This window comes from Bubalus kerabau, chromosome 14 (assembly GCF_029407905.1).
Source record: "Bubalus kerabau isolate K-KA32 ecotype Philippines breed swamp buffalo chromosome 14, PCC_UOA_SB_1v2, whole genome shotgun sequence".
Classification (NCBI taxonomy): domain Eukaryota; kingdom Metazoa; phylum Chordata; class Mammalia; order Artiodactyla; family Bovidae; genus Bubalus; species Bubalus kerabau.
Genome location: NC_073637.1, coordinates 19,068,897 through 19,077,269, shown reverse-complemented (window position 1 = coordinate 19,077,269; position 8,373 = coordinate 19,068,897). Strand labels below are relative to the sequence as shown.

The following is an 8,373-nucleotide window of genomic DNA, read 5'->3' as shown; positions in this document are numbered from 1 at the left end:
AACCAGAGCCTGCCTACTTTACTACTTTGTGCTCTCATCTACACCTCTGACTTTACAGGGGGCTGTCCCCCACCACTTCTTTCGGAGAAGGAGTTAACTTAGAGCTCCAGTTAATAAAAACTCCTGGGCATGACAAGAGTGTTTTAACCTACAAACTCCTCTGAAGGTTCTCTGGCCTGCCTGACAGGCTTGTCCGGCCACATGTGATTGCTCACAGCCTGCCAACTGTGAGAGGCATGAGATGCTTTAAACCCTCTAAAAACAGGTTCCTTAGAAAAGTTAGAAAGCTATATATGGGCTGATTAGAAATTGTATTGGTGAAGAGTTTTTCATTTGTTGAGCCAATGTTTGTTGCTAAGTCTCCACATCCCCTGCCCTTACACACATTAATGAATATATAGAAGAAATAAGTATTAACCTTTGATATTAATCACGTTAGACCTTAGGCTAAGTAAATTCTTTCCTTAATTAAAACCCACTACACCCTCACCCTATAGGAATGTAACTTTATCTGGTACCTTAGGAAGGTGGAGTCTTTTTTAAGAATAATCACCCCTGGAGAAATAAGTGTCCTGGTTGACTGACCGCTGTCACAAGAAGAGGGTCATAAATTGTTAGCAGGCCCCCTGGCCAGAAGATGATGTAACTCCCCTAAGACCTCTGTATACATTTGTATGAAGCACCTGTCTTTGATAAAAGTCAGGACTGCTGACCCCGCGTGACTTTTGCATAACATCTCAGTGTATAAAAGTAGACCATGGAAAATAAAGAATTGGGATCAGTTCCTCTAAAGACTGGTCTCCCCATGTCTCTCTCTCTCTCAAACTCTGGCTGAGTCTCCATCTGGAGTGCGGAACCCACCATGCTTATTAATTATGCCTGAGCTTCTAAGATCCGACCGGGGAGGCCTCAATGTCTCCTCTCCTTCGGGAGAACGGAAGGACACCTGCGGCCTACGTAAGTGGTGCAAGCTTCTTGTCTTGAAGTTATATTGGTTTCCCGCGTAAACCAAGCTCCTCAGCCTCTTTTCTCCACTGAATTTTCCTACTGAGCTATCCTTATTCTATTACTCTTTATATCTCTAATTAATATCTAATTGAAGCTATTGTATCCTGATCCTCGCCGATGCCGTCCCCGCTTCGAACTCCCTAGATCAGCCGGGGCTGGACCCTGGCAGGTGGCGCCCAAGACAGGCAATTCGAAGGTAGGTCCCCAACCCTATTCCCCCAGTGTTGAATTTTAGCGATGGCTAGGACCCCACTCAGGGTGCCGCGGACCCCCTGTAGGATAGACAAGGCGAGTAGGAGTGGGAAGTGTTGAAAGTGTTAAAGAGTTAGAGTTAGAGAGAAAAAACAGTTTCTGAAGTTGAAAGGCCAAAGAAAAGCCTGATCTTTTGAAAGCTAAAAGCTTTATCTTCTATTATACTTAATTTTCTGACATGGGTAACACTGAATCAAATGAAAGACAGCTCTTTATAGGAGTAATTTTTTTTCATTTGTACAAAAACAGTGTCCTTGATTTCCAGAAGAGGGTACTGTTAATTTAGATACTTGGGTGAAGGTAAAAAAAAAAAAAAACAACTAAAAACTTATCCTATAAATATGATTAAAAATGTTCTGGACCCTCGTCATGAGGCTGTGGGATAGCCTATGGGAGAGGCTATAGCGGTGGATGGTAGTGGGTCTCCACCTTCTGCACAGATCATATTTTCTGCCATTGATGAAGAAAAGGAGGGAGACTGTGCTCTACCTCCCGAGGAGTGAGAGGGCTTACAGGACGCTGCAGCCAGGCATCCTGGCGAGCCCCCTCTCCCTCTACACAAATTTTTAAAAATTTATCCAACAATTTCTGATTTAAGGTGACTACCCCACCTCCGCTTGCACCTCCCAGGGCCTAGGAATTCCCCAGTTTACATCCAAAGCCTCCCAGAGCATTGCCTAAGGCTGAAAAAGATAAAAAGATTTCTTTTAAACAAAGGAGCTTTTAAAAAATACACAATATACAGAGCCTGCTCCTTGCAGAAAACCCCCTCAGGGGGGCCTCACCCAAGCCAAAAAAAAAAAAAGAGAGAGAGAGAGAAATAAAAAGATTTAAAAAAGAAAAAAGTGAAAAAGAAAAAAGGAAAGAAAATAGAGAAAAGATCTAAAGATAGAAAAAGAACTAAAGAGTGAAAAGGAGAGAGGAACGGAGGAGGAAGGAATCAGGGGATGCAGCAAGATAGAGAAAGGAAAAAAGAAAGTTAGAAAAAAGATACGGAGAGAAAGAGAGGGAGGAGGGAAGAAAAAGTTAGAGAGAAAGAGGGTAAAGGGAAAGAAACGAAGGAAAGAGAAGGTAGCGAAAAAGGAAGGGGGAGAGAAAAGTGAGAAAGGCAGGAAGAGAGGGAGAGAGAGAGAGAGACAGTAAGAAGGAAGAAGGGAGAAAGAGGGAAACAAGAAGGAAATGATAGAAAGTAAAAGAGAAGAGAAGAGGAAGGAAAAAAGATAGAGTGAGGGAAAGAAAACTTGAGAAAGATTTAAAGAGAAGAAGGAAGAAAAAATCAGCAGAGGAGAGAGGAGAGGACTTACAGGACACTGTGGCCAGACGCCCTGGCGAGCTCCCTCCCCCTCTGCGCAAACCTTTAAAAAAAACTTATCCATCACTTTCTGATTTAAGGCGATCGCTGCCGCCTCCGTTTTTGCCTTCCAGGGCCCAAAAGTTCCCCACTTTGCCACCAAAGCCTCTCAAAGTGTTGTCTAAGCCTGAAAAAGATAAAAAGTTTTTTAAACAGTGGAGCTTTTAAAACAGACTGCGTGCACAATATGCAGAGTGTGCTCCTTACAAAAAACCCCCGGGGGGAGGGGGGGGGGTCTCACCCAGGCTAAGAGAAAAGCGAAACGTTAAGGGGATTTAGCAACAATATTGACCCCTGACGAGCCAGTTACTCCAATTCCAACTGGAGTGGCTGGTCCCCTACCTGAGGGCATTGTAGGATTTGTGCTGGGGCGTAGCTTGCTTTCTTGAAAAAAAAAAAAGAAAGAAAGAAAAGAAATTTCGGTGGTGCATGGTGTAGTAGATTCTGATTATATTGAAAAATTAAAGTTTTGACCTCACCGCCTACCAAAACTGTGCAAATTAATAAAGGTCAAAGAGTAACACAGCTTTTGCTTTTTACCTTAGTATCAGACAGGAAAAAACTTGACTTCTCAGGCTAGGAGCCACAGAGTATTTGGATTTAGTGATCTAGCCTTTTGGGTGCTGGAAATTACAGCTCCAAGGCCTTTAAAAGATCTTTTAATTCAAGAAAATAAAATGTCAGGGCTATTAGACACAGGAACAGACGTTTCTTAACATTGCTGGGAAAGACGGGCCCAGCTCCTGGCCCACGCATACTACTGAAAATGAGTTGGTGAGATTAGAGAAAGTGGTATGTGGGGTGGGAATGCTGTAGAGAAAAAGGTGAGGGAGAGTTTAATACCTTGAAGAGTAGTGAGTTCCCCGTTGCTGGAGGTATTCAAGCAAAAATTAGATGGTTGCTTGTCATCTAAAAAGCTATAAACCAGATTTAGGTTACAAAACGATAACTGGAGAAGCTTATAAAGATGTTGTGCAACACCTCTTTACTTGCTTCTCATATTTAGGTCTGCCAAAAGTTTTGAAAACTGATAATGCCCCTTTGAAGCGGAGAGATTGTTTACTAACTTTAAATGATTTCCAAAAATTATTAGGAGATGTTAATTGGATACGCCCACATTTAAAACTGACTACTGCAGATTTAAAGCCTTTGTTTGATTGCTTAAAAAGCGATCCTAATTCCAGTTCTAAGAAAAAGTTGACTAATGAGACAGAGTCGGCTCTTGTTAAAGTAGATGAGACTTTAAATGATCAGTTAATTAAGATTAATATTACCAAAAGATGAGATTAAATTATTCTTGCCACAAAACATACACCTACAGGGTGCTTGTGACAAAAAGGCCCATTGGTTCCATCTACCAGTGACCCCAAGAAAAACAGTGTTATCTTATCCCAGCTCGGTGGCACAATTAATTATAAAAGGAGGAAAAAAGAAGTGTGGAACTTTTTAGAAAAGAAGTAGCAAATATAGTAATTCCATTCAATAAGGATCAACTGCAAGTCTTTTACAAAATAGTGATGATTGGCAAGTTGCCCTGATAGATTTCAGGGGTCAAATTTTGTTTCATTTGCCCTCAAGCCCCCACAGTAGTTAAAAGTTCAAAAATGTTAGATTGGCAATTTGAGGATACCTGTGGAACTTTCCAACTCTATGTAGTTCCTACACTCCCCTTTACCCTATGGGGGAGGGACATGCTATCTCAAATAGATACTCAGAGAAGGGTTTTCTCAATTTCTTAGTTATCAACAGGCGGAGTGCCTCACGCTGGCCCCCAACAAATCTCTTTTTTTTTTTTTTTTTTTTCATAATTCTTAACCCTCACAATGGAATGGTGGAAACGGTATTCTCTTGGCTCCCCACTGCTTCTTCCAAACAATTTCTCCTTCTTGTCCCATTAAAAAATAATAACAAAAGCAAAAATAGGAAAAGAATAATCAGGGCCTGTTCTTCATTAGTTATTAAATATTTGAAATACTACCCAGGACTGGGAGCACACATTATAGGAGGCAAGAATCACAACCACCTTTGGAAAATATTTGGAATTGTTTCAAGTTTATAGAAAACACCCCCAGCCTTGCTTTCCCAGCCTTTCCAACCTGGATCCCTTTGGAGGTATCAGTTCCTGAAGCTGAGGCACAGAAGTGCCATCTGGTCTACCCACACCTCCATGCAAATCGCATGCACAACCAGAAACAGTTGTCAGCAGGCATGCCCCACAGGCCAAACAAAACTGCACCCACTACATCACACATTTCCTTTTCCTTTCCTTGTCTCACCTCTTTCTCACTTTATTTCATTGTTTTTGCTGTCGGGGTTATTACTTTGCAATGCCCTTTGGAGGATTTTCAGGAGTAAAATTACCTCATTTAATTCAATGCATTGCTCCCTGAAGCAAGTTTTATTTCCTGTACTTGAATCTGGATGGTAAACAAGATGCTTCTCTTTTTCCCATCCTCCTTCCCTGCCTCCCCTGGTGTCTCTGTGGTTAAGAGGGCTCACACATTTATAACACACCCTGTCATTTATGGAGACTCGGCCTGAAGCTTGGATGGAGACAAACAGAAATTTCTGTACACATTTTATTCCACATATTCACAGAGGACAAGGCAGTGAACGAGTGGTTTTATTCAGGTGGTTTTATTCACATTTTTAGGGGGTTGTTCTCCCAGGCTGAGTGAGTCAAAGAATAAGGTACAAGTTCTTTGATTTTATAAGGTTTTCAACCACTCCATTTTGTACACGAGAACTTTCTGTGCTGTGTAGCAAAGCAAAGGCAGCATTGGCCTTAAAATCACAAGTGTGATCTTTGGGTGCTCTTCTCCACCCATTCCAATAAGACTTGCATACCCAGTTCACCAATGGCTTGTCAAGGTCACCAGCACCTGCGTCTGGCCAAATCCACTGATGGATTTTAGTTCTCGTCTTACTCAATGTCTTCAGCAGCAAGTGACACTGTCTTCTCTTCATGAAACACTATTTCCCTTGGCTTCTGGACCATCAATTTTGTTTCCCTCCTCCCAGTCTGTCTCGTCCCTTTCTCCTTTGCTAGGTTGGTTGTTTTTTTTTTCTGACCTTTGTATGTTGGGATACCCCACAACTCAATCCCAGTCTTTCTGTCTCCTCTATGTGAGGAAATGGCAATTCACACCAATATTCTTCCCTGGAGAATCCCATGGACGGAATCTGGTGGGCTACATACGGTCCATGGGGTCACAAAGAGTCAGACAAGACTGAGCACGCATGCACAGGTATGTGATCTCATCCAACCTCAAGGCTTCAGAGGCAATCTGTATGCTGTTGATTCCTGAATTTTACCTTCAAACCCATCATTTCTCTTACTAGGAATCTCAGACCCAACACACCCAAAATGGCATTCCTAATTTTTCCCCTCAAACCTAGCCTTCTTTCAGTCTTCTCCAACTCAGCAAATGATACCACCATTCCCCAAGATGTTCAGTCCAAAACCTTGGAGTCTTTCTTAACTCTTCATTCATTCCTACTTACTTGCCTACATTTACTCGATCAGTAAGTCCTCCCAGCTCTACTCCAAATCTGACCTCTTTCAACCACCTCAACCACTACCACTCTGGCCGTCTTCGTTTTGCCTTGATTACTGCAAGTCTCCTGTGGTAGATCGCACCATAGTTTCCAAGTATTCACGCTTCCTCTTGGTGGAGGATTATATTTCCCCACCTCCGGCGATGCCAGGGTTAGTCACATGACTTCATTCAGTCAAGGAAATGTGAAGGATGTGATGTGTGTCACTTTGAGGCAAAAGAGTGCAGAATTTGCATGTGATTCACCATCATCATTTTTGTCTCTACCATGAAACCAATGAGCGTTGCATACAGAGGCACGTGTTCTAGAGTGGAGGTGATGTGGAGTAGAGCTACAAGACGTGCAGCATCGTTACTCTGGTCTTACTCAGCCCATCCTGACCAATACACTTACCAACCTGACTCCCGACTTCTATGTCACTCCCCTCCCTCACCACCTGGCCAGCAAACACTCCACAGAGGGGTATTTTGAAAAGGTAAATCAGATCATGAAATTTCCCCACTCAAAGTCCTCCAAAGGCTTCCGCTTAACTCAGACTAAAACCCAACCTGCTCATGGTATTCTATAAACCCTTTTTGGTTGAGTCCTTCCCCAACACTCTGACAGCATCTCTTGTCCATCTTCCTCTTGCTCACTCCTCTGCTCCACAGTGGCTGTGATGGTTAATTTTACACGTCAACTTGAGTGTTTCACAGGATACCCAGATTTTTGGCTGAAAGTCATTTCTGGGTGTGCCTGTGAAGGTGTTTCCAGATTAGCATTTAAATCAGCAGAGTGTGTAAAACAGATTGTCATTCCCAATATGGGTGGGCCTCATCCAATTGATTCAGAGACTAAAAAGAACAGAAAAAGTGGAGGAAGGGAGAATTTGCCCTCCTCTCCTTGACTGAGCAGGGACATGGGTCTCCTGCTCTTGGACTGGAATTTACTCCTCATTGGCTCTCCTGAGTACTGAATGTCAGGCCTTCAGATTCAGACTGAATTACACCACAGGCTCTCCTGGGTTTCCAGCTTACAGACAGCAGATTGTGGGGTTTCTCAGCCTCCAAAGTCAAAACATTGGTTCCATTTCTCTGGAGAACCTTGACTAAGGCATTTCCTTTGTTGCTGTTTCTTGAATATGCCAAAAACCTATCCACTCCAAGAAAAGACAGAGAGGTGCTGACAGCATGTTGAAGAATCGAACCTTTGGAAAGTAACTTGGTTTAGATCCAGTCATGAGGGTGAGCCTCTAGTTTTCTTTTAAAAGGAAGAAGAAAGTCTAAAACTACACTCTCTCTCCCTCTCTCTCTTCCTCTCTTCACCATGAGATGATGCAGCAGGAAGCCAAGCCAGGACTTCTTTGGTGGTCCAGTGGGTAAGAATCCATCTGCCAATGCCAGGGACATGTATATGATCCCTGGTCTGGGAAGAGTCCACATGCTGTGGAGCAACTAAGACCGCAAGCCATAATTACTGAAGCCACTGAAGCTGGCGCCTAGAACCTGAGCTCTGCAACAAGAGAAGCCATCGCAAAGAGAAGCCCACACACGGCAACAAAGAGTAGCGCCCCCTCACTGCAACTGGAGAAAGCCCTCGCGCAGCAAGGAAGACAGCGCAACCAGACAGAGAGAAAGAAAGGAGAAAAAATAATCTAAGCCAGGAAGCAGTCATCACCAGGAAACTTTCAAATCTGCTGGCACCTTGATCTTGGAGTTCCCGGCCTCCAGAACTATGAGAAATAAAATATTTGTTGCTTAAACCACCCTGCCTATATAGTATTCTGTTATGGCAGCCCAAACAGATTGACAACACCTAAAATAATGTGTATATAACTTTGATGAAAATGGAAACCAAATTTTGAAATGATCATGCATCAACAATAAATTAAAAGGATGATTTTAATTTGGCTTCCCTCGTTGTGTGCACACAGATACATAGCACCATTTGGGCAATACATTTTGCACAGCATCTAAATGCATGAAAATATTTCAGGGAAGTGATAATCATGGCCTGGGCCAATCTGTCTTTTGTAAATAGTTCTCAGGGAAGTATACTAATTAGAGCTAGGGTAGGCAAATGATACAGCAACCCATCAATCAACAGCCTCGCTGCTCATCTATTGAATATATAGCAACAGATAGTCAACCTTCTGTGGGATAAGCAAGCAAGTGGAAGTTTCTGGCACTAAAAATGTTATCATTCAAGGAAAGACATGGGACATA

The 8,373-nt window shown here is 42.7% G+C and overlaps 1 long non-coding RNA gene across 1 annotated transcript; it reads left to right on the top strand.

Annotated features, from left to right (window-relative positions):
* Positions 1-780: 780 nt before the first annotated feature.
* Positions 781-8,031, top strand: LOC129627198 (uncharacterized). Its single transcript, XR_008702475.1, has 3 exons — positions 781-957; positions 1,103-1,204; positions 7,480-8,031. It is a non-coding gene; the product is annotated as an uncharacterized LOC129627198 (long non-coding RNA).
* Positions 8,032-8,373: the final 342 nt, after the last annotated feature.